The sequence below is a fragment of the Monodelphis domestica genome, chromosome 3, assembly GCF_027887165.1.
Source record: "Monodelphis domestica isolate mMonDom1 chromosome 3, mMonDom1.pri, whole genome shotgun sequence".
NCBI classification, from domain to species: Eukaryota; Metazoa; Chordata; class Mammalia; order Didelphimorphia; family Didelphidae; genus Monodelphis; species Monodelphis domestica.
In genome coordinates, this window is record NC_077229.1 from 233,552,050 (window position 1) to 233,579,422 (window position 27,373).

Sequence of the window (27,373 nt, forward strand, 5' to 3'; positions counted from 1 at the left end):
ACAAAGTTATCTAGCATGGTCTAATAAAGGCAGAAGGAGTACCCAGAATCATACCAGGGCAATGTCAGATACAAACTGGAGTACTGTGAAGGAAATGGGTACAAACTGAAAGCTTTGTCACTGAGTCACAGATCCAGGGTGGACTGAGATGGGACATGTGACCAGTGATAAGTACTTCTGGTTAAGGTGTCATCTCAAGCCCTACAACTGTTTACAGAGAAAAGAGCAAGTTCAGAAGCAAATAGGAACTGAGCACAGACTCAGTTCTAGCTTCTTTTTAGGCCAATCTAAAGTCTGCAGATGAATAGCCAAAGCAGAATTCCAAAGGATGGACTCTGAACAAGGAGAGTTTCTCAGATGGTTGATAATGACTGAGTCTATTGGTAGTCTACCGGTCACATTCAAACCCAGGTCAGGAACTTGCAGAGCTCAGACCAAAGGTAGAGGCAGGAGGAATGATTAGACTTTGATCTGCATCACATCATTTTAGGAGCATTGAAAGCTTTCAGGTCTCTAGTCTAAGATGTCCCTGAAATCCCAGAACAGGATATACAATAACCCAAGAAACAAAGAAGGGCCTCACCAGATACTTTCCAGAAGTTTGCTAAGCCTGGCCCAAACATTAAGTTCTGAGTCAGAAAGTAGGCTGCAATGAACAAACCAAAAAAGAATCTTAACACTAAAAAGCTATTTCAGTAAGGAGATGCAAAGACACAAATCCAGGAGTCGCTCAAAAACATCAGGAGAGAAAAACAGAGAAGGGGGGGGGGGGGGGAAGGAATTCAACTAGCATTCCTGGTAGATATGAGGTTGAGTTTTTTAAGTCTAAAATGATTTTATCGATGAAATGGAAATGCTAGAAAATGAGAGCTATGAAATAAAGAACTGGAAAGGGGACAAACAGCTTTGCAAAAGAATTACAGATCCTTAGCCAACTAACAAACTCAATTTCCAAAATTCGAAAGAAAATAAAAAGCCAATGGCTCCATGAGATGAGAATTATTAAAACAAAAAGTCAGAAAAAAGTTGAATAAAACACAACATCTCACTGCAAAAATAACTAAACTTGCAAACAGACTACAGAGAAAATGTGTAAAAATCACTATTGCTTAAACTCCAGGACCAAAAAAAGGTCCTACACAATGTATTTCAAAAAATCTTAAAACTGGGACAGCTACATAGCTCAGCAAATAGAGTGCTAGGCCTGACCACAGGAGGGCTGAGGAAATCTAGACTCAGGCACTTCTTGCTGTGACTCTGGGCAAATCACTTAACCCTAATTGCCTAGTCCCATGATGGTGAACCTGTGGCACATGTGCCAGAGATGGTATGTATAGACCTCTCTGTGGGCATGCAGGCCAAGGTCCCAGTGCCCCCATCCCTACATCACATAGTTCACCAGAGTTCCTAACTAGAAAGCTGGAGGGAGGCACAGCTGGGCTTTTCTACTCTCCCTCTCCCCAGTAGGAGTTAAAAAGCAGGTCTCAAGATAGCATCCCTGGAAGGACAGGATTGCCCAACCCCATTCAGAATACAATGGCCTCTTACCTTTGGGCTGAGTGAGACAAAAACAACTTGTGTCTACTATCAGAAGCAACCAGTGTCTTTATTATACAAAGTATATTTGGGATTTGAGGATATGTCTTTTGAGTTTGTACTTTTAAAATGTTCAAAACTGTAGTCTACTGATTTAGGAATAAGTTTTATGAAGTTCAGGCTAGGATAATACTCTCTTCAGCTATTCTGGTTTCTTTCACAAGCAAACTTGGGCTGCTTTATTTTGCATTCTTAATCCCCAGACCCAGCCAGTACAATTTGTATTTAAAGGTGGGCTAGAAGCTCTGGAAGGTAGCAATCTCCCAATCAGCCCTTCTGGCAAATTAAAACTTGACTTCAACCCTTGACCATTTGCTAAAAAGGTTCATTTGGAGGATACCTACTTCAGGAAGGCTGGACCATTATGGGGTGAATGTGTCAGGATGATATCATTTAACCTGAGGATTATGTGTTCCTATAAATAAGGAGTTTTCCTGTAAACTGGGGCTTTTTTTTGCTTTTTTTTCTGACTACATTTTTCTTTCTTTTTCAATAAAGCCTTGCATTTGAAATGGCTTCTGGTTCTTTGAATAATGGCTAAACAAGGTGTACTTTGCTTGCACCCCTTGCCTCTCCTTCTCCCCAAGCCTGACTACATCACTTGCCCCCCTGCCCAGTACTTGGACTGGAGTGCTTTCTCCCTCCAATGGTTGGAGTAAGGGGGGTGGAGAGTGGGGTGGGGGAGAAACAGGATGCATCAGGCACTCAGTGGGGGAGGGGCCCCTCTGGGAGGGTCATGGGCACAGCACTTGTGGGGGGGAGAGGTTGGGGACAGGGACTAGCAATCCATCTCTATGTCCATCTCTGGCCTAGTTCTTGCTATTCTTCTTTAGGCCTTCGAACCAATACTTTGTATCAATTCTAAGACAGAAAGTAAGAGTTTAAAAAAAAAAAAAGAGGAACAATTAGGTGGCTCAGTGGATTGACAGCCAGGCCTGGAGATAGGAGATCCTGGGTTCAAATCAGACCTCAGATACTGTGTGTCTGTGTGGCTCTGAGAGAATCACTTGACCCTTATTGCCTACTTCTGCCTTGGAACTAATATACAGTATTGATTCTAAGATGGAAAATAGAAATTTTTTTAATTAAATCTTAAAGCTGCCCAGTTCTTTTAGAACCAGAGAACACTGTAAAAACTGAAAGAATCCACTGATCATCTTCTGAAAGAAACCCCAAAATGAAAACTCCCAGGAGTTTTGACATGACAGTCAAAATCCAGAACCTACAGGTCAAAAAACAAAACAAAACAAAAAATGTACAAGCAGCAGAAAAGAAAGAATTCAAGTCCTGAGGAGATAAAGAATTCAAGTCCTGAGGAGCTACACAATGGCTGCACACAATTTAGCAACTTGGCCTAACTTACCATATTCCAAAAGGCAATGGATATGAGCTTATAGCAAATAAATTACAGAACAAACTGAGTATAATCCCATGGGATAAAATGAGCCTTTAATGAAATAAAAGATCTTCTAAGCATTCCTGATGAAAGGATCAGAACTGTGCAGAAACTTTGACTAAGTAAGAATAAACTTCTTACATTTTAATATGGAGAAATTATATATATATATATGTGTGTGTGTGTATATATATATATATCCCCTATGAATGAGGCATCATAAAGGGGATCTAGAGACGATCTCGGAATGGCTCTGTTGTCTTTTAATGACTTTAAAACAAAAATTGAAAAGAGAAAAGAAATATACTAAAGGAAGAGGAAGGAAGGTTAGAGAAAATTATCTCACATATAATCAAACAAGGTGTTCATGTTGGGAAAGAACTACTGACACTTGAACCTCATTCTTATCTGAACTAGCCAAGGGAGAGAAGAATACACATATATACATACATGTTGTTGGATAGGTAAAAACATTTTGCTCAACAGGGAAATAAGAGGGAAAGGGAAGAAGGGGGAATTAAAAGGAGTACAGATTAAGGGGGGATTAGGTCTAAAGGCAAAACAAACTCTAATAAATTGGGAAATATTTAAACGCCTTATAGTATATAAATGTGATGGATTATTACTGTGCTATAAGAAATGATGAACGGTATCTTTCCAGGGAAACTTGTGAAGACTTATATCAACTATTAGAGAATGAGGTAAGCAAAACCAGAACAATTTATATAATGACAATTTGCTAAAGACAAGTAACATGAACTAGAATTCTGATGAGGGTAATAACCAGCCATAATTTCAGAGGACTAATTATGAAATATGCTACCCAATTTTGACAGAGAGGTGAAAGACTTATGCAATCGATGATATATAGCTGTATATAGATATATATTTGGACATGGCCAATGTGAAAATTTGTTTTGCTTGACTATACATGTTTATGATGGGAGTTTTGTTTTTATTTCACTTTCAATTTGGAAGAAGAGAATGGGAAAGAGAATTTATTGACTAGGGGAAAGACATGGTCAGAACTGTACTTTAAGAAGACCTATTTAACAGCTGAGGTGGACTAGAAAGACCTGAGGTAAGGAAACCAATCAGCAAGCTACTGCAATAGTTTAGGCATTAGGAGGACATCCTGCATCAGGGTGGTGACAGCAGAGAAAAAGATGTATACAAGAGATGCTTAACAGTAAAATCAACAGGACTTGTCAAAAGCCTGGATATGAAGTGGGAACGGTGTAGGTCAGAATAGGAAGTTGAGTATGATAAAAAGTTTGTGATCCTGGATGACTATCTCCCCTTAAGTTCAGAACTGCAATTCTATATTTCCACAATAAGTGGAACTAGTTAGTAACATTCCACTTGGTCCACCCCCAAAAGAAGAATTATGAAAGATCCTATAGATAACATACATAAAACATTTTATGCAGGTCTTTGAAGCAGGTATTATAGTGGGACTGGATTCAAAACAAAATTAACTCAGTCATAATCAAGCTTTCCTTAGTTTCAATTGTGTAATTATGCTAGAACTCGAGGCATTTTATTTAATATATTTCCAGTTCTACCATTTGCCAGGTGTCTGACCTTACACAAGCCAAGAAGCTTTTCTGGACCTCAGTTTCCCTATTTATAAAATGAATAAATTGGATCAGGTGTGCCAACTTCCTTCCAGTTCTAAAACTTCTTAGAGGGACTATTACTGCAAATAAACAGGGCTTACCTTTTTCACAACTCTCTCATTACTTTTGTTCTTTAGATACCTTGGAATCAAAAGATATAAGAGCCAGAAGGTCCCTCAGAGATCATATATCATTATCCTTGTGTCTTTCAAGTAAGAATGTGGAACACGGGTTCAATACTGAATACTGATTGAATGATTGGAACAAAGAGCAGTCATTAATGGGTCAATGTCAACCTGAAAGCAAACCTATAACGGAAAGCCCCAGACATATATCCAATATCCTGTGATATACAATATTTTATCAATAACCTGCATGAAGATATGGACTGAATGTATGTCAAATCTGCAGAGGACATAAAGGTAGGAGGCACAGCTAATATGCTGAATAAAAGAGTTGTGATCCAAAAATATCTCAACTGGCTATCCCAGCTGCACTGAAGAAGATAAGATGAAAAGATTAATGTGAACAAAGTTTAAAACAAACATACTTCAGAAGTATGGAAGACATAGCTAAGTAATAGTTTCTATGAAAAAGATCTGAGAGTCATCATGTCCTCTAGTCAGGGAGTTCACACTACCCTAGGCTTCATAAAGAGAGGCTAGGACAAGGGAAAAAAATAGCTGAGAACCTCTGCCATGGTGAGAGCCCACCCTGATTAGCATGGGGTTCAGTTCTCAGAACATTTTAAGAAAAACACAGATAAGCTAGCAAGGATCCAGAAAAGAATGACAACAATGGTGGGGAAAAAAGGAAAACATGTCATAAAGGCTCAGTTTCAAGAACTTGGAGATGCTTAGTGTGGAGGAAAGATAACTTTAGAGAATCATAATAACTTTGCACATTTCAAGGAAAATAATACTGATTCTAGGATCAGAGGACCTGAGTTCAGAACCTTGATGTTTATCTGTATATCCTGAGACAAATCATTTAACTTCCAGGGTTCTCAGTTTCTTCATTCAAAAAACAAAGTTGAACTACAGTTTCTGAGCAACCTTCCAGCAGTAAATCTAGGATCTCACTGGTACGGCTATCACATGGAAGAAGCTCTATTGGGCTCCAGGGTTGAACTAGAACAGAGAGGATGTTGCAAAAGCAGATTTAGGCTTAACCTAAAGTAAAATTTCTTTACAAACAACTGTCCCCAAATGGAATATGCTACTGTCAACATGGAATCTAGAAACCCCAAGCTTGTAGCCTAGTAAGATCTGATGAACCCCAAGTTTTAGGACTAACTTGTAAGTTGGAGACCCCAAAGCTTGTACTTGTTCCCTATTCCCGTGAGAATCCACCCTGATGGGAATCTCAGGCTAGCAGTTTCACACTAATGGGCCCTAAAGTAAAAGACAATCCTGTCAGGTGGGGCCAAGGCCAAGCCAAGTGACTCTTGTCTCCAGAAACCTCTCCCACACCCTCCTTTTGAGGATCTAACTCAGGACCTTCAGCTTAGGAGACTGACTGACTGACATGCTGCCTACTGAGCTAAAGAGTCACTTGGCTTGGTCTTGACCCCACCTGCCAGGTATTGTCTTTTGCCTAAAGGTCTTTTATTCAGTCTGAAACTGCTAGCCTGAGATTCCCTTCAGGGTGGATTCTCATGGGAACAGGGAACAAGGACAAGCTTTGGGGTCTCCAACTTACAAGTTAGTCCTAAAACTTGGGGTTCATCAGATCTTACTAGGCTACAAGCTTGGGGTTTCTAGATTCCACATTGACACTACCTTTGGAAGGAGCGGGTTCTATCTAACTGGAGTTGTCCAAAGCAAAAGCTAGGTGACCCCTTGTCTGGAATATAGTAAGAGATTCCTCAGGTTCAGGTTCAGATTAGGCAAGAGAGCCACTTAAGTCTCTTCTTCCTCTAAGAATCCATTACATATTTCTTTTCTAAAATCAATAATTCAATCCTCTTTCACCAACATCCAGATTTTTCAGTGTTGTCAATGCTAACCTAATGCATGAAATAATTGCCAAGACACTGACTATGGGAAGATTAGGACCAACAGTATCACAATATCATCAGTATCAAGGAAGAAGAATGAATTTGGGAGCGAATATAAAATCTAAAGGTACTTTCTAGATTATTTTATAATTTAGAAGAATGAACATAATGTGTGAGCTCTTAGCCTACTCTTCTAGAAGGTCACTGTATAAGCTTTCAAGAAAGATTCTAGGCTGATGTGTTCATTTTCAATCAACTGCTGGAAAAATCTTCCCCCCAAAAAGTGGATTTTTAACCCATTTGTTAAAAATATAAAACTGTAATACCTTCAAATGATTGACAACAGGCAAGAAGGAAATTTGCTAGCTAAATTTTATTCAAAATCTTTGTATAACTGATGGATGAAATTAAAAACGAAGTATCATAATTTAAGTAGATACAACCACCTTATTTCATTTGGTATCTTCCATTTGGGTATCTTTGTGAGGTGTCTGTTTTAGCCAAGATAACCATAAAAACCAAGTGTCAAAAAAAAAAAGAAAGAAAAGTTTAAAACAAGATCTTCAAATTGTTGCATAACAAAATGTTATAAGCAAGATTATCAAAAATACCAATACACATTCAATTACACTGCTTTCACTAAAAATAATCTTTATTAATAGTATTTTGAGACAAGCAAAAAGGCTTTTCTACCATTAATAAAATGTTATTTTAAAAATATTTCCTCTTTATATTGTATTGCCTACATATGACTTTTAAATAAGCATACATGTTATAAGTAAAATACATATATATTTGCATGCTCAAACATTTTTTACTCAAGGGGCATACAATCAAAAAGCCAGAAAGTAGTTTCAATGAAGAGGGGAAATAGCAAGAGATACACTCAAAAAGATTACATGAAATAAAATGCAAAAATGGATTCAGTGGTAAAATCTCATGATCTCAAAATCTAAATACAAAAACACAAAGCTGAAGCAAAAAGAAAGACAAAGTGGATAATATAGCTCAATTCAAGAAAGCAAGTTGAAACTTCATATACCCCGCAAGAGCTGATAAGCTAAGCTATCCATGATTAAAATTAAGTTCTAGTTAGGTATATCTTATTCAAAAGACATGATAGGTAAAAGGGCATTAGGGATAATGGAAAATTACAATGTAGACTGAGAAGTTTTAATACTGTTAGGAAATCCAGAACCCAAAGTTAGGTCACAATGCAGAAAGCCATTGAATGAAGATAAATGTAAAGGGAAAAAAAATGTGTCATTGAAATATAATACAGATATATAGTTCACCTAGATTTAAACTAAGCATCTTACAAATTGATTCATGCTATTTTTATGGAAAAGAGAAGTGGACAGAACAATAATACAATCAGATGAATTAAGAACTGGTAGAAATGTTTTGATATCAACTTGGAAGTATCCAGTGGAATGTCCCAGGGATCTATTTGTGGCACTTTGTTATTTACCATTTTTAGAAATCATTTGGATAAAGGCATAGATGGCATGCTTATCAAATATTCATTTCAATTAACAAACATGCTTACTATGTACCAGGCACTAAAAATACAAGCACAAAGAATGAAATGAAATACGCAGTATTGATTCTAAGACAGAAGGTTAAAGTTTTAGAAAAGTCAAATTAAGTTAGTTCAGTGGTAGTCACATGATCAGATTTGCTCTTCAGAAAAATAATTTTGGCAGAAGAGTGGATAGACTTATGGTGAGAGACTTGAGGCAGAGAGACCAATTAAGAGACTATTCCAATAATCTAAATAAGAGATACGGTAGGCCTAAACTAAGGTCATGGCTATGGGAATTGAAAGAAGGCATCAAAATGCAAAAATGGCAAGATTAGACAGCTAATGAGAGCTGCAAAATGAGGAAGATCAAGAAGTCCAGGGTAATGCAGAGATAACAAGCAGGATATTGTGAGGATAGTAGTACCTTTCACAGATATAGATATTTGAAAGAAAACAAGTTCAATTTTAGGTACATCTGGGTCATCCTGTTTGAAATGTCCAAAAATATTTGGTGATGTGGTTAGACTGAAGTAAAGGGGAGAGAAAAGGCCTATTTATATAGAGCTCAAAGTCTTCTGCATAGAAGTAAGGATGCAACTCATGGGAGCTGATGAGGTTAGGTAAAAGCAAATGTAGAAGAGAAAGGGGCTCAGGAACCAAACCTTGGGAAAAATCAACATAAAGAGAGAATAATATGCATAAGCCAGCAAAGGAGACAGAGGAACAGAGACAGGTAGAAGATGAACCAGGAGAGAATGGTGTTATGAAAAAACCACAAAGGACTTATCAAGTTGTGGTATATGATTGTAATGGAACACTATCATGGCATAAGTAATGAAGAGCAGGAAGATTTTAGAAAAACCTAGGAAGACATTAATTGATACAAAGTGAAGTGAGCAAAACCATAAGAATATTGTATATTGTAAACCTTGATTTCCTTGTCACAATATAGTTACAGCAATATTGTATGATGAACAACTGTAAATGGCTTAGTTACTTTTGAAAATAATGATCCAAGACAACCCCAAAGACTCACGATGATAAATATTCTCTTCCTCCAGAGAAAGAACTGATAGTATGAATACAGACCAAAACATATTGTATTTCCCTTTTTCTTCTGTTCCATTTGTTCATTTTGTTCTACAAAATAAGCAATATGGAAAACTTTTATATGATTGAGTAGTATACATACATATGTGTGTGCATCATGTATGTATCAGATTGCTTATCATTTCAGGGAAGGGGGAAGAAAAGAACAGAAAGAAGAGAATTTGGAACTCGAAATTGAAAAAATATGAATATTAAAAAATGTTTTTACATGTAATTGGTGAAAAAATTATTTTTTAAATAAAATTTTTTAAAACCCACAAAGGAGAGAGTATCCAGGAGAGTTTTCAAGAGCATCAAATGCCACAGAAATGTCAAAAGGATTAAGAAATTATACTTGACTGATGGGATCAAATGCCAGATTCCAAAAGCCTGAAAAGGAGAAAGGAGAGACAAGAGTTGTAAACCTTAAAATTTCTTAGACTTATAAATGTTGGAAATTTCACCATTGGGAAATTTCATACTTGAAAAATTTCCTATTGAGAGTGGGAACTCTATTGGAATGTGAACCCCATTGGCATGGGAGGTTCCTCCTCCTCCCTTCTTAAGATTACTTTAGGACAGAAACCTTTTGCTGAACAATGGAAAGGACTTTGACCTATGCTTAAGCATAGAACAGGAATTTCTTTGAGTCATGATTGATTTTAGAATTGATACAATGGAGATACTTGGAATGACAGAACCAGGTCTTGGAAATTGCAATCTCCACCCTACTCAGTCCTAACAGGATTTTGGAAGGGCTGCAGCATAGATCAAAATTTAATTATTCCAATCTCTACCCTACTCAGGGTAACAGGATTTAGGAAGGGCTGTAGCAAAAGATCAAAATTTAATTATTTGAGAATATGACCTTCAACAGACATGTGCAAAGCCACAGACCTCTGGGCGGTCCTGGGTTAAGCTAGAGCCACCATTGGCACAGGGAAAATGATGGACAGTGATTGGTAGATGTGAGAACTGAGGGGAGGGAACTTGGATGGTTTCCTTAAAGATAGAGGGGTCTGAGGACTGAAGGGGGGTTTTTGGTTGGAGAGTTTTGGCTCTGGTTGGTTGGAGAGTTTTTTGGCTCTGAGAGGTTGTGCTGCTCTGAAGGAAGCTGGAGGTGGAGGCCGCTGAGACTGTTTCTCCATTTTGGTCACGTGAGTGATAGGGACTGATCTCTTTTCTTTGCCTCAGCTATCTAAGGGCTTGGGCCTTTTGGCCCAGCCTAAACAGAAGGGGTATTTAAGCCCTATTCCCTTCTCTCCCCTTTCTCTCTCCCTCTCTCTCTATATCTCTAATTCCTTTCTTCCTCCTGTTTGTAATTAAACTCTATAAAAGGTTGACGGCTGACTTGAGTTTTCATTTAGGAATTACATAGCTGAATTCCTTGGCGACCTTAAATTAATATATATCAGTCTTTTAAAGTGATTTCCTTGTCACAGAGTATATAATCTTTTTCAGTATAGCTTTTAAAGGAGATAGGATATAAGGCATTATCTTGGGAAGGTGATAATCTAATGAAGATTTACTAAGGATGGAGAAGATATGAACATATCTGAGGCAAGAGAAAAGGAACCCACTGATGAGGGAAAGGTTGATGATTCAGAGACAGGATGAGGAGGGGGGACGATAGCTGATGAAATTGAATGAGAAGCTGGCACGGGACATAGGAAAATGAGATGGTAGGCGATGGAGGTTGATCTTGGCAAGGAAAAAAGCCACCACCTCTCCTGGTTAGAGATTAAGAGAAAGGGATAGGAGGAAATGATATCAAGGGTTTTGAAATAGAGAATGGGAAAAGATAATGGGGTCAAGTCAAATCACCTCAATTTTTTTTTTTAACGAGGCAAATGAGGAGCAGATAATAATAAGTTGAAAAATCAGGATCCAGATTTCTCTCAACAGGCCATAAGTTAAACTTAAAAAATATGATGAAGTTTAATAGGAACAAATAAAGTCTTATACATTTTTTTTTCCCAAAAAAATTGACCTAACAAGTCTAAGACTGGGGACAAAAGATTAAACAGCAATTTCTCAGGAAGAAGATCTGGGAGTTTTAGATGTCAGAAACTGTACTCTTGGGCCTCATAGCTTCCAAAAGGGAAATGAAAATTCTTGTACTTTGCCTTGGTTAGAGCATATCTAGAATCCATATTCAGTGGGCACTAAAGTTTATGGTTAAGCTAAAGAGCATCCAGAGGAGGGCAACCAGAGACAGTCAAGGGTCTCAAGTCTGTGTTATAGAAGAATTATTAGAAATAACTGGGGATTTCTAACTATAAACTGAAGAAAATACATGGGGGATGAAATGGATGTCTTCAATTATTTAAAAGGTTGTTGTAGAAATGACTTTAGAATTTTTTCTGTTTAGGAACAGACAGAAACTACAAAGAGACAAAATTAGATATAATGTCCAGAAAAAAAAATTCTAAAAATTAGTTCCACCTCAAAGGTAGCTATAAAGTACAGGATGGACTTGTTAAGTATATTGTAGAGTGGATTCTTTATAGGTTGGACTAGATGTCCATTAATATACATTCAAAGCATAAAATTCTGTAATTAAGTAATTTAATATTCTTTGGCAACTGTATGGAATGCTAGAAGGGGGAAAAGAGACCAATTAGGAGGCTATTGCAATAGTTCAGGTGAGAAGTGATGAGTGGAAAAGGTAAAGGACTGTAGAAATAATGTGATGGTATAATCAACAAAGCCTGACAATAGATAGGATATGGAGGATAAAAAATAGGATGAAAGTAATGTCAGATTACAAAAGTAGGTGCTCAAAAGGATGGTTAAAACTACATAGAAATCATTAGAAAAGATAACTCTGTAGCTGCCTTTACTGGTGAGAACACTAAAATATGTTAATACTCATTCCAGTATTTGACAACCACAATAGGAAGTTTCTTATTTTCAAATCTAAATCATTTATGATTATGTTTTTAAGGAGATAGCTTTTTCTCTTTCTTTCCCAAGTCAACTCACCTATTGTATCAACTAAAATTTAAGTAATTTGAATACATTTAAAATGTTTGGAGTTAGAAATTAAAGCACTAGCATTTATTCATACTGTTATAAAGATGTAACAAAAGTGTGTGCAGAAAAAAAAACCTTAAAAAAATGTAGCTCAAAATGTCTGCCTTTCTCCTACTCCACTGCCTTCTTTAATTGGTGATGAGGTGATATACTAGAATCTGAAGTTCACCATTGGAAATAACAGTTCTACACATTCTGGCACTTGATCCGCTGAAGCTGGTGACATATTAGCACCAAGTTTTCCACATCTTTAGAAACATCCATTTTTTCAATGAACTCAAGTCCTTGCTGGAATACCCAAGGGACACAGAGGAGAATGGGTTCTTGTCTGGAAAGTGAAGACTTACAATAACAACCTACATTAATAATTACTGGGGTTCAGTAAGAAGAGAGACATTTGATGATATCCTAAGTGTATGATGAAATAAATGTTTTCATTTTTCAAAAGTGGTTTCTTTTCCAAGTACCTTCAAAGCTGATCAAAGTGAAGAAATGTTAAGCATGAAGTTCATAATCTTAATTTATGCTGTCTGATTTTTTTTTAATTTTAAATTCAATTTATTGTTGTTCAGTTCAGTCCATCTCTTCATAACCCTATTTGGGATTTTCTTGGCAAAAATTCTGGGACTGGTTTGCCATTTGCCTCTCCAGCTAATTTTATAAAGAAGGAAACTAGGCAAAGAGGGTAAAGTACCTTGTCCAGGTACAGCTAATAGGTGTGTGAGGCCAAATTTGAATTCACCACGATTAGTCTTCCTGACTTCAGGCCCAACACTCTACTTCTCCACCTAGCTACCCTCAGAAGTTTGCGTACTTATGCCATTGTATTCTATTCAGCAATGTAATTACTATATATTTTTCCATATTTGTTTATATGTTTCAAGACCACCTCCTTCCCCCAGCAACTGACCATTAGTTATTCCACGAGGAGAGGAACTATTCAATTTAACTCAAAACATTTATTTAGTGTATGTATTGTGTGCAAGGTACTGAAGAAACAAAGATTAAATAAATAACCCTATAGGAGTTTACATTTTTCTGGGTGTGTGAGGATAAGTACAGCATCTGTGCACATTAAAGTAAATACAAATAAATTTGACAGAGATCATTAATAAATAACTAGGAGTATCAGGGTAAGACTTTACAGAGGTGGTGGCTAACCCAAATTCAGAAAAAAGATTCTTGGGATAACATGAACTAATTGAAAAAACAAACAAACAAACAAACTTGAATAATGTGATGACTTCTGAGAGACAGAGATAAAGAAAGAATACCTTCTGGACACAGGGGAACAGCTTGGATAAATACTAATACTTCAATTTGGCCGAAACAGTACATGAAAAAGAAATTACCTAAAGAAAGGAAAACTAAGTTAGAAAAAGACTGAAGGGAATTTTATTTTTTTATTATTTTTTTAAACCCCTAACTTCCATCTTAGAATCAATACTGTGAATGATTCCAAGGCAGAGAAAGTAGTAAGGCCTAGGCAATAGGGGTTAAATGACTTACCCAGGGTCACACAGCTAGGCAATGTTTGAGGCCAGATTTGAATCTAGGGCCTCCTGTCTCAATCCACTGGGTCACCCAGCTGCGCCCTCAAGGGCATTTAAAAAAAAAAAAAAGATGAGTTGTATTTCATCTTTTATTTCTCAGATGTATGTGTGAATTTCAGTCTTCTATGAGTGATTATTCAGTGTTGCTAAAAGAGTTGCTATATAATCATACCTTATAATTTGGTATGGGTTTTTATTTAACCCAACCAATTACTATTTTTGACAATATCAAGACAGTAGTAAGAAGAGTCAAAATACCAGGACTCTAGTCCTGTCACCTGCCACAAACTAGTTGTATGAAACTGGGTAAATAATTTAATCTGTCTGATCCTCAATACACTCATCTGTAAAATGAGGATTCTTCTCCTACTCTGAAATAAGGTATAAAAGCAATTTAAAGAATAAAGTGCTACACAAATGGAAGATATATTATTTGTCATGACTAAAGAAAGGATTTTTTCTCTTTATTCCTCAGTGTTTACAGATACTAACCTTTTTGAGCTTTTAGCCATAGACACTATATTCTATTATCCAAACAATATTGCTATCCATCAAGCTGGGCGAATAAGTTGCTCTGGTAAATAAGATACCCAGTTAATAACTGTTTACCACCAGAATTTAATTTCTCAAAGAATGAACACTATAGTATGTATAGTCAAAGTGTTGAACATGAGTTAATCTATGACAATTCAGTTGGGATTTAAAGATACAGCAGTGCCTCAGAATGATTATGATTGCAAAGATTCATTTTATTCATCAAATGTGGGAAGCAGTACTGGTTAACAGAACTTTTTTAGAATGCCTAACAAAAGAGTAACTATATATAATGCCCAAATTGCTTTTATCTATCAAGGCTGTATCACAAGTCAAAAAAAAGAAAATTTTGAATCCTTGTTTGAAATCTGTTATCTTGCCACTGAAATCAAGATCAAATAGTAATAACTAAGGCAATGATCTCTATCTTTATCTTTTGAATAGTGATTTAGGATTTGCACAAATAATTCTATCATAGAAAATCTCATAAGAATAAAGGAACCCTAACAGTCATCTAGGATGATTCCTCTTTTTAATGGATTAGGAAATGAAGGCCCAAAAGAGTTGCTCAAGGTCATACATAAAGTGGTAGTACTAAGAAAATTAGGATTTGGTCACATAACTCCCAATATCACAGCATTCCTTTTTTTTTTTTTAAACTCTTGCCGTCTGCCTTAGATTCAATAAGTATCAATTCCTAGGCAGAAGAGCAAAAAGAACTAAGCAATGGGAGTTAAGTGACTTGCCCAGGGTAACACAGCTAGAAATTGTTTGAAGTCAAATTTGAAATCAGGACCTCCTGTCTCTAAGCCTGGCTCTCAGTCCATTGAGCCACTTGGCTGCCACCCAATACGGTATTCTTCCCTATGTTCCATGCTGATACATTTGTACCCTAAAATTTGAAGAATATGCACTTATTTATGTCATACACTAAAAAGATTTCTCTACGTTTTAACTTTTATCACTTACTAAAATAAGAAGCAGAGTAGAGTAGAAAGATTCTTTGGCTTCAAGTCAAAAGACCTGGGTTAGAAGTCCTAGCTCTATATTTTATTTACATTTCTATAACTGTAAATATAATCACAATTTCTCTCAGACGCTGTTTGTTCATCTTCCAAATGGAATAACAAATTTTCTACCTTGTAAGATTATAAATACAAGCTCCTCAAGGGAAGAGATGGTTTCATTCTTCTATATGTAACCCCAACCAATGACACAATGCCTGATATATTAGAAACTAAATAAGGGTTTGATTTATTTCTAAAGTAAAATACACTTTTTTTTTGAGTCAGATGGCTCAGTGTATTTAGAGTCAGGCCTAAAGATAGAAGACCTTGGGTAAAAATCAGGTCTCAGACATTTCTTAGATGTGTAAGTCACTTAACCCCCATTATCTAGTCCCATGTTGGCAAAACTATGATCGGGCTACATGCCAGAGGGAGCTGCTCCCCTCCCTCTCTCAAACATGCCTGAGGACATTTGTCACATGACCCACTCTTCTGCCCAGCAGCCTAACAGGAGTATTTCTCCTCCCTCCCCTGTCTGAGGTAAGGCGGGGGCTCACATGCAGTGAGTGTTGCAGTTTGGGCATTCAGTCTCTAAAAGGTCACCATCACTGGTCTAGCCCTTAACACTCTTCTGCCTTGGAACCAATACTAAATATTGATTCTAAGAAAATAAAAGTTTTTAAAAATAATAATTCACGCTTTAAAAAAGTTTTAAATGTTTTGGCCTCAACAACCCATAAGACAGACAGAGCTGAAACTGAACCAATTTCTCCTGATTTCAACTCTAAAATGTTTTACCACACCATATGGCCCACTTTCTGAAATTGAGTCTTCTGAACCTAATTTAATCTTATCTTAATAATTCAGTCATCATTAATTATAAATCATCCAAAATTGGGCTGGACTATGAAAATATTGCATCTTTTCTGAATCCTCTCCTGCTTTTGCTGTCAATAATCACTTGTGATATCTGTGTGCCAAAACTGATCTTCTAAGCCAACCTTTGGATAAAGCAACATCCCAGATGTTATAGTTATGGTGAATTTGCTACACCCCAAGGTAGCCAACCCATTTAATTTTTAGACAACTCTGTTAGGAAGTTTTTCCTGATGTTGAGTAAAAATCTGTCACTTTTGTTCTGCTACATATCATATGAGAACTTAGGTCATCAGAGCTATAATAACACCCTATAAATTTAAATTTTAGACAAAACTCTAAATGAAGGTCTGAGAATCTCTTCTACAAAGTAAAAGCACAAGTTTAAATTTACAGCACCTTCAAAAACTATCTCTATGGCCCAGAGAACTTGTTTGCTCATTCTTAAAGTCTCAAATTTGTACAAGATTGAAATTACTGGAAATCTGGCCACCAGGTAACTGGGAAGCTATTTTAATCTCAAAACACTCAATTCCACTCAATAGCAAAGCTTGGAGACTTGCAGAGGCAAAGGGAAGTTGAGGGATGAGATGGGGATAAGAAAGAGGGAGAAAGATTTGGAGGGATGGAAGATTGTAATGAGAAAAACTTTACTTCTACAAATGAAGGAAACTGTGGTAGCCTCATGTACCACCCCATCAGGAAGAGTTGTTGGCCAATGTCTCCAAAGCTCCAGGGAACAGAAACTAAAAATGGAATAGTTCTTATATTCATATTTTTACCTCCCCACCCCCACCCCAACCAACTCCTTCCCCAAGTAGTACCCTAAAGGTTCTGCATAAAGTCAAAAAGAAAATGTATTAATATCCATGACATTTTGAGTTCTTTGAGGGATGATTTTCAACCTTCTCTGCATCTCCAGCACTCAGTCCAGGGCCTGACACATAAGCAACACTTTAATAAATGCCTGTTGACTCAACATAACTACCTTTCTCCACTAAAGTCTTCAAAATCATAGCTTCATAGAATTGTAGATTTGGGGTGAGAAGGGAGTTCAGAAGTCATCTATCCCAACCCCTACATTTTATAGATGAAGGAAAAAAAAAACAAGAGAAAGCAGCAAAACCAGGATTCAAATGCAATGCTGACTCAAGAGTTCATCCAGGCCAATCCTAAAACAAGACATGAGCTCCATCTTCCATGTTCCTATCAAGTAGGCACCTAACATGCCATTTCATTTTGGATATCTCTATAATTATTATGCTTCTATTATGAATTAAAAAAATTTGAAAAGCAAACAGTTCTCTTATCTGTAAAATGAGGAGGCTAGATTTGATGACCATAAAAATTCATTGCAGATCTATATCCATAATCCTATAAATAATTCCTCACTTCAACTTGACATTGTTTTACATATTTGAAAATTTCTACAACACTCCCCAAAGTCTTCCATTCTTTGAAGTTTCCTTATGCATTTTGTTTGTGTAGTATACAAATGATGATGATTAGTTGAATTTGTTTTTCCCTCCTCCAACCCATTCTCCACTCAGTCACCTTACTTCAGGTCATACTCATCACTTCTTTCCTCAAACCACATTATGGCTCCTTAACATCCTGCCTGCCTTCCCATGAACATGTTCCAACTTATCAATGTCTCCTCTAAAACATGGCTCTCTGAAGTATACACATCAGATATAACTTGATGAAAGCAGCATATATAACAATTACCTGAGCCTGTTCAGACACTAAAATTATATCAAAGCAACTAAAAAACCTGATTTGTTTTGAGCTTATATAATTCACCAAAATACCTAGGTCTTTTTGAAAGGAAGTATTTCTTAGTCATATCTCCTCCATCCTATATCTATATGACATTTCCTCAACCTAGGCATAGGACTTTACATTTCAATGTTACCTTGTGATAACAAGCTTGTGGAAATATTGTTGTATCCTGATTCAGTCATTTGGCTTATTGGTTTTGTCTCCCAAATACATGTCACCCCAAAATTTGGCAAGCATACTAACAATGTCTTTATTGATTGCTTAACATTATTAAAGATAGAATAGGATCAAAAGCAAAACATTTGGCACTCAATTTGACCTCTCTTCAGATCAACAGCACTCTTCTATAAATCACTGTTGTTTAGATCCAGTAAGTTATTCAATTCTGAAAACAAATAACTGCTAATCAGCCCGGTCCACTCACAAATTCATCACAAAATTCTGTCAAATGCTTTTCTAAAACAAAGGAATAACCCCAGATAAAGGGTTTATGACCAAGCAAAAGACAGAGAAGTTCACTAGAAAGCAAAATAGGCAATTATTATTACATAAAATTTAAAAGTTTTTAGGCAAACAAAACCAAAATAGCAGAATTAGAAGAAAAGCAGGCAACTGGAAGGAAAATTTACAGCAAGTTTCTCCAATAAATGTCTCATTTCTCAAATATAGAGAATTGAACAAAATTTATAAAATAGGAGCTATTCCTCAATTGATATCAACAGGCAGTTTTCAGAGGAAGAAATCAAAGCTATCAAAACTCTTAAGAAAAAATGTCCTAAGTCACTACTGACTAGCAAAATAGAAATTAAAACAACCCTGAGGTATGCACATTTCAGATTGGCTAAAATGACAGAAAATAAGCATGACAAAATCTGGAGGGGATGTAAGAAAATAAGTGCATTAATGTTCTAACAGTAAAGTTGTGAAATAGCCCAGCCATTCTGAAGAACAATTTGGAACCACTCACCAAGTGCTACAAACTGTTCACACTCAGATTCAGCAACACCACTACTAAGTCTATGCCCCAAAAAGATCAAAGAAATAGAAAAAGGACCCATAAGTAAAAAAATATGGCAATTCCTTTTTGGATGACAAAGAATTAGAAACTGGAGGGAATCCATCAATTAAAGAATGCCTAAACAATTTATGGCATATGAATGTGATGGACTACTATTGTGCTGTAAAAAATGACTAAAGAGACAGTTTCAGAAAAATCTGGGAATATAATGATGCACTGACTCTAAAGAACTCATGATGTCAAATGTTATATACCTTCAGAGAGATATAAAGAAAATTGGTTGGGGCAGCTGGGTGGCTCAGTGAATTGAGAACTAGGCCTAGAGTCAGGAGGTCCTAGGTTCCAATTTGGTCTCAGACACTTCCTAGCTGTGTGACCCTGGGCAAGTCACTTGACCCCCGCTGCTTAGCCCTTATTGCTCTTCTGCCTTGAAACCAATACACAATATTGACTCCAAGACAGAAGGTAAGGGAGGATAGGGGGAGAGGAGGAAGAGAAGAGAAAGAAGGGGGAGAGAATTGTTGGACTCAAAAAAGTACAAACTTTAAAAATTTTTTCCAAAATATGGCTAAGCAGAAATGTTTTGCATAACTTCATATGTGTGACACATATAATATTTCTTGCTTTCTCAATGAGGGAGGAAATGGAGCAGAGAATGGCAGTGAATTTAGAATTAAAAATAAAAAGTAAATTAAAAATTAAAGAGGAATATTCTATCCATGGTATTTTGATCTGTCAGAGGACAATAACCCTGTCAAAATAAATAAGTATCCAGCACAATTTGTTTTTTATGACTCCATGCTTGTAAATTCCCTAATTTAATAGAAAAGGACTTAAAAATAATAAAAAGAGTTGAGGCAACTAAGCCTCCATGAAAGTGACCTGCCCCAGGTCACAAAGCTATTCAGAGCCAAATCTTGAAATAGATTCTGACTTCCAACCAGCAAGTTTCCATTATAGGTGTCATCATACATTCTCTCACTCAAAAAACTTCAATGTCTCCTTATTGCCTGTAGGTCAAAACACAAACTCCTATTGGCATTTAAAGACCTTCACAAACTGGTTTCAAATTATCTTTTCCACATACATGACACTCCATTTCCTGTCTCCCTGACCTTGCATAAATTGCCCCACCTCTTCTCCCTTTTTCCCTTTACCTCTTGGAATCCCTTCAAAGTTTACCTCAAGTCCTCTACAAGAGGCCCTTCCTGATTCCACAGTTGAAGGCTACTCCTCACCTGTCAACAGTACTTTGTATATATTCATAATTACTCCTGTGTGTTTTATATACATATATATTATCTCCAGCAAAACGTAAGCTCCTTAAGAGCAGGAACTATCATATTTTTGTCTTTGCTAGCATACCTAGAAATTTGTTAAAATGAATAATTCAGTCTCTTTTTATTTATTTGGGAAGTGGGGGAGTTTTCTTTTCCCTCCCCAAATCAGAGTGGCATAAGGAAAATACTGGGTTGTAAAAGTTATGCTCAAAGAATACACCATGGTGCAGATGCTCTCAGACTGAAAAGCTTCATGTATAGGCTGAAAGGCCAATATTTCCATTATCCAAGGATTGATCTAATGATGTTCTCAAGTGTGCCCAAAAGAATGTTTGCTACCATGTAACATTTTCAGCCACAAAAATCATTAAGTAACATAGAGGTTTTGCTCTGGATTAAACAAGAAATTACTCACACTAATGAAATCACGGATCCTTCGGAAAAATATTTTTATTATATTTAACATTGAGCATAGAAAGATTTGTTTATGGACACTTTTGACTTCAGGTTCCCCAATAGCTCATTATAAAGAAGTTGAAACCCAACTCACTTATACTCCTTTGAAAAGATAAAATTCTCTTCTTCCTCTCCCAAAAGAAGTATAAACTTAAGAGAATGGGAACATGTTTTATTTTGGTTTAATATCCTATATACAACAATTCTTTCAAAGCCAGCAGAGGCTCATCAGTACTGCATGAAGGAAGTAGGTTTGAAAAGCAGAAGGCTTCCGATCAATTATTAAGCCAATAGGTATCCTTCTCCACTGACAGTATGCTTTAAGACAAACTTACAACCCACAAAACATTCAAGTGTAGTAAGCAAGATTAAAATGTAATTGGGATTATAGCAGCACTTTCTATGATAGCTGATAATTAAAAACAAAGTAGATGCCCATAAATTGAGGAATGGCTAGCCAAGTTGTGGCATATGAATGTAAAGGAACATTACTGTGCTATAAGAATTGGTATGTGTGATGAATACAAAGAAGTATGCAAAAGTCTATATGAAGCAAGCATAACCAAGAAAATAATAGACACAGTAACTACAACAATGTAAGTGGAAAGAACAATGACACATCAAAAAATCAAAAGTAAATTTAACAAAATTATAAAGATTAAGCAGGACCAGAATGAAGAGATCCGTGAGGACAACCCCAATCCACTTTATCCCACTGTGGAGCTGGAGATCCTCAGCTGTTACACATTGCACATGTTTTTAGATTTTTTTTCAATCACTTCACTCAGTTTACTGATACTATTTATCATATAGTATAGCTCTCTGGAAGGGAGAGAAAAGGAATACTTGAGATAACTATGGTTATGCCAACAGAAAATATCAATAAAAACTTTTATTTTTTAAAACTAACTGAGAAATGTTTAACAAAATAAATAAAAATAGAAAATAGATCATGTTAATTTGTGGTTTTCAAAATCCATTGGCAGTTTGAGGTCTGATATCACTACTCTAAGAGACTCCACTTTAATCTGGAACAAATATCCATTTTCTTGACCTAAGCAAAAAAACTAGGCTCGTAGGGTCTGATACTTTCAGAATTTTAAACTCATGTTTTTCCCTCCCTTAATATACAGGCTGAATCTCTATGCAAGACCCTGGCATGGCTTTTACCTCATTATCTTTTCTCCAAAAAATCCAATCCTTTTCCAAATTTTTCTATTACTATGAAGGTTACGACTGACCATCCTCACAGTCCCCAAGATTCATAACTCCAGTATTATCCTTGCTTCCTCCCTGTCCTCATTCCACATTATATCCAATAAGTTTCCAAACTTTGCCCTATCACCACAATATCCCATCTCAATTATATGCCCCTCTTCCCCACTCACAGAGCCACCAATCTAGTTCAGACCTCATCCCCTTTTCCCTGGACTACTGAAAAAACTTCTAATTGATCTTCTTGCTAGATGTCTCTACTCTCCAAATCATTTTTCTCATAGGTACCAAAGTGATTTTCTTAATGGGTAAACTCTAAGTACATCACCCACACCCACACTAAATAAATCCTTTATTACTATTTAACTCAAAAATAAATTTGTTTGGCAAAACTCTTTGAAGCCCAGCCCTTTCCAATAATTCTTTTCAATATTCTTATCCTTTACTCCTTTCCATATGTACTTTGAAAGTCAGCCATATTGGTCTGCTTGCTTTTCCTCCAACGAGGCCCTTGATCCCATTTAATTTCCTTTGCATCAGCTGCCCTCTATACCTGGAATGCTCTTCTTCCTCACTCTGACCCTTAGAATCCCTGGCTTGCTTCAAGATATAGATCAAGTGCCACTGTCTACCAATCTTTCTGAATCCTTGTCCTCCTAATCCCATCCATTAGGCTTTCCTTTCTAAGGTTACCTTGTATCTACTTTGTATCTTTTATATCTATATACATATATATAGACATATGTATATATACACATTTCCCCCATTAGAATGTAAGCTCCTATGGGGCACAGATTGTTTTTACCTTTTCATTGTCTCCCCAAAATATCTGAGCAGCTAAGTACTTAATTTAAGAAATGCTTATTAATTGAATTATTTGCCAAATCCCCTCTGCCACTATGGGCCACCAAAAGTTCCTTTCTTCTCCCCAACTATCTGCATTGTGGTCACTGAAAAAATCTCTACACAAATCAAGTATAAACTTGTCAAGAAAAATACAATTTTGTGGGCACCCTATTCTCCCTTGACTTCCCTTCTGTGTCCAACCCAACATTCTACCTCCATTAAATCCAGTGACTACAGCAGGTCCAGATAGGGGACTAAGAAGTTGTCAGGAGACTAAAGACAGAAAAGAAGAAAAGAGCTAGAGAAATTCAGATTAATATAGATCCAGATCATCATAAAAGTCCAAATAAAACAGCATACTTGAATGAGTCTGATGAAGGTGGAACCTTAACTTGTCAAACCAAATCTAACACAAAGCGGATTATTCTAATTTAACACAACCTACACAGATCTAGACTAAAAGACCACCTCAACCAACACAAGCTCAACCCTCACTCAAACAAACAGTCCTCTGAGACAAATGGGCTAACCTTAACTCAATCACACTACATAACTCTGACCACACCCATTTACAGACCCTAAACTTGACAATAAATAAGAGATAACTAATTCTCATAACAAATTAAGTAACTCTAAGAGAATAAAAGGCACAGAAAAAAAAAAGACAGCATGGTATAACAGGAAAATGGCTATGAGGTACTGCCAAAAGATCTGGGTTCAAGTCTCATATCTGATACTTAACAGTTCAACCACAAATTCAATATTTATTACTCACCTATATTCAAGATCTGCAGAAGGCAATGGGGCAAGAAAGACAAAACTAAAAAAATTGGCTGTGCCCTCAAGTTTACATTGTACTAGAGAACTGAAATGGACTAATTTATACTGAACTGTATGATTTGAGTCAAGTCACTTAAATACTCTGCCCTTAAGCTATCTCATCTTAAAAAAAAAAAAGGAATAATGATGTTCACACAATCCACCTCAACAGTTGTGAGGGAAAAGCTTTAAAAACTAGAAAATATCTTTTAAAGTATACTTTTCTCAACAAAGAAAAAAGAGAAAGATATGTGGCAGGAAGCAACTAAATTATTCTAAAATTGTCCTGTTTCCTCAAACTTCCCAAAAGGAATTGGAGTAAAAATAAGAAAACATCAAATGAAAACTGAGTTTTCTTGATGATAGGTCACAACCTCTACAATGCTGACCTATCCCCTTAAAAGCTGATACCATGAGTGACTCTCTTTTTCCTCAGGACTCAACTCCTGTGGTAGCTAGTAAGAGATTCATTACCACCAACTATCCACTACATTCCATCAATGAAAGTAATATACTCACTAATTTAAAATATAGAAATGATTGCCAATATTCTCAGTACCAATGCTAATACTGGCAGGAATTGACAAAGGGTAGCAATGAAGGAAAGAATTCTAGGGATCCTGAAGGTTCAGATCTCAATTGTTAGGAGACCAAGCAGAATACACAAATTAGTGGTCTGCACAAGACAGGTACAAACAGTTGCTGGAAGAGACTAAGCTAGGCCAATTAAGACATTTCAAGTTTGAGGAGGCAGCATCCAAATACATAGAAGGAATTCTCTTCATTATCTTCTTTTCCCTCTTGCCACCATTACTTCTTCCAAAATAAAACTTATCATTTCACCTGATTCCCTAATGATAGCTATTAAACATTTCCAAAAGAAATGTTGTTGTTAGCAGCTAGGTGGTAGAACTGGATAGTGCCAAAGTTGCAGTCAGGAAGACCTGAGTTCAAAACCCACCTCAGACAATTACTAGCTGTATGACCCTGGGCAAAGTCAATTAACCCTGCTTGATTCAGTTTCCTTATCTGGAAAATGGGCTGGAGAAAGAAATGGTTAGCCACTCTAGTATTTTTGCCAAGAAAATCCCAAACTGAGTCATAAAGAGTCAGACATGAATAACTGAAAAATACCACCAATAACCAAAAGTAATATTAAAAAGTATTTAGGCAATGAACCCAGATGAACCTGAAAATCAGCCATGAGTGAAAGTGAAAGAACAGGTATAAGGCTTTACTACCAATACCAGATTATCCAAGCCCCTAACTTTCCCAACCCTTTGTAGGTTCAATCCTGGACCTCTTAGCCTATAATCATCTTTATTTTTCTGATTCAGAGAAAAATATTTGAACAGAAATCTTGGTGCCAAACTTTGTGGAAGATCTGAAAAATTCTTCACTAAGGCAATCTAACAAATGCAGTGAAGCACTATGGAGCAATAGGAAAGTGGATCAAAGGGACATGTGCCACTTTGGCTTCAAGGATAGATAGAGTAACTGCAAAGGCAGCAATAAAAATTATCAGGCCTACATATGACTACAAAATTCAGTCACTGTAAAATCAAACATTGCATTAAATTAGTAATTCTCATTGTCTGTGGTCACAGAGTTAAATAACAGTTCTGTCCACCAAAATTCCACCACCTTAAAGTTGACTGAGTCAAGCAACTAATCTTTCCCAGGGATGTATCTTATGGTGTAACTCTACTTCCAGGAAAAAGGGTAGTGACAAACAGGAGCTTACTAAAGACCCAATACCCCAAAGTTCATATCATGAGAAAAGGATGACAAAATAGAAGTCTTTTAATGGTCTGAAAGCAGAAATCAGCAGGGATCACATAAGAGCCTGCAACATCCAGAATGTTCCGAAGTGACAGCCAGATCTCCCAATTTGCTTGCTTAACGAAGAATAGAAACATGTAAGCATGTCCACCATGCGGCTATAATAGTTCCTGTGTTGATGTTACTAGTCCTCAGTCCTGCTGCAGTAGGTAATAACCGAACATTCACCAACATTTATATCACTTACACAAAAAGGCTCAGGTGGTAATGCTGACAATGGGTGGTGTGTGCTGCTGCCTAATAAAAAGGACAGTTACTGAAGACCTTTGTGATAACTTTTAATCTCAAGGACTATACGGAATTCTTTATTCAGAAGAGAACTGGGGGTAATAATCAGACTTCATTCTCTGACGTGCAGAGGAGGGTGAATACCTGTGGATGGAGTAAGGACTGTCACACACTAGGAACCCCCTCCCACAAACTGTGTGTTGACACTGCAACCTTGGCACTTGCACTTGCACAGAGGAACCAGGAGGAGGTTAGAATTACAGGAGAAGAAGTAATAATACTCATCAGACTCAACTGTGATGTGAAGTGGGAGAGGAGAGAAAAGGAAGAGAGGAGAATGTTTAATATCTAGAAAAAATGGGCGGAGGATGGAGAGAGAAGAGATGAGGGGGACCAAAGGAGAAAGAGAGAAGAAAGACAAGTCACAGGGGAAGGAATAGAGAAGGAAAAAGAAGAGAAGGAGAGATGGAGAGGAGAGAGAGGAAGAGATGGAGAGAAGGGAAAGGGAGGGGGGAGGGGGAGGGATGAAGAGAGAGAGGGAGGGGGGAAGGAAGAGGGAGCGAAAGGCCCCAGCGAAGACCCAGGCGGCGAGCTGCCCCTGCCCGCGATTCCCACGCCGCCGCTGGGACTCAGCCCAGACGCCGGACGGTCCCCGCCCCCAACCCCCCGCCCTAGCCAGATAATAACTTACCTGTTTGCTGGCTGAATCGCTCCAGTTCTCCCCTCTGACTGACTCCTCCGGCTCACCGTCTTCCCTTCGGGGAGGAGGCGGGACTTCTTGTCCCGCAGTTGAACGACTTCCGGCGGGAGCTAGACTACCCGATCCGGGAGGGAGGGCCGGACACCCAGGCCAAGAAAGTAAAACCTGGTGCTGAGCCGGCGAAGCCGACGTCACTGAGAGAATACCGGGTTCCACCTTCTTGTCCCAAGCGGCCGGCGGCCCGGAACACTGTCCACGATCAGGTCTTCTAGTTCCCGCCGGAAACCACACAACTTCGGGACCGGAAGTCCCGCCCCTAAGCTAAGGGGAGACGGCGAGTCAAAGGAATCAATCAGAGGGGGAAGCGAGGAGCTAGAGAAAAGCGTGAGGCCGCAAATTAAGGTTTTATCTGGCCGGGGCGCGGGAGCCTCTGAGGGCGAGACCGAGATTGCCCGTTTAGGGCCATCTAAGGAAGATCGCGGGGTCGGGGCCGCTGGGCATCCGGGTCCCGGCCAGGGGCGGTTCCCCTCCCGCTTTTCCACCTTCCTCCCTCCGCCTCGGCTTCCTCCCTTCCCCGTTCTCTGCTCCCTGTATCCAGCTCCAGCCTTGAACACCCCCTTCCCTGCTGCCCCGCTGCCCCTTCAGCGTGACCCCTACGGGCGGCCCGTGGACGGTGCCTGAAAAACAATCAAGTCCATGGTCCGCTTCGCAGGAACGGCCCCGGTCACGGGCCGGCCCCAGCGCGCTCTCTCTCCTCTGGTTCGCTCGCTCGTTCTCTCGGGTGGGCGCGGCGGGCGCTCGCTCTGTGCTCAGTGCTCGGGGCGGGGTGGCGGCCGAGGACGGGTGACCCGGATGTGTTTGTCCGACGCGCCCGTGAGATCGCGGGCCGCTGCTGGTTTCCCTTCCTCCCGGGCCTACTCCTGCCTCTTGAGCTGCCGCTGTCGCCGCCCCCCCATC

The 27,373-nt window shown here is 37.9% G+C and overlaps 1 protein-coding gene across 3 annotated transcripts in view; it reads right to left on the reverse strand.

The window, feature by feature from the left end:
* The window catches only part of ZNF407 (zinc finger protein 407), a 670,437-nt gene extending 643,450 nt beyond the window's left edge, over positions 1-26,987 (reverse strand). For all 3 annotated transcript variants that reach the window (XM_007487796.3, XM_016431724.2, XM_056823576.1), the window contains exon 1: positions 26,408-26,987. The gene's annotated coding sequence lies outside the window, so the exon portion shown is untranslated. The remainder of the gene's footprint in view (positions 1-26,407) is intronic.
* Positions 26,988-27,373: the final 386 nt, after the last annotated feature.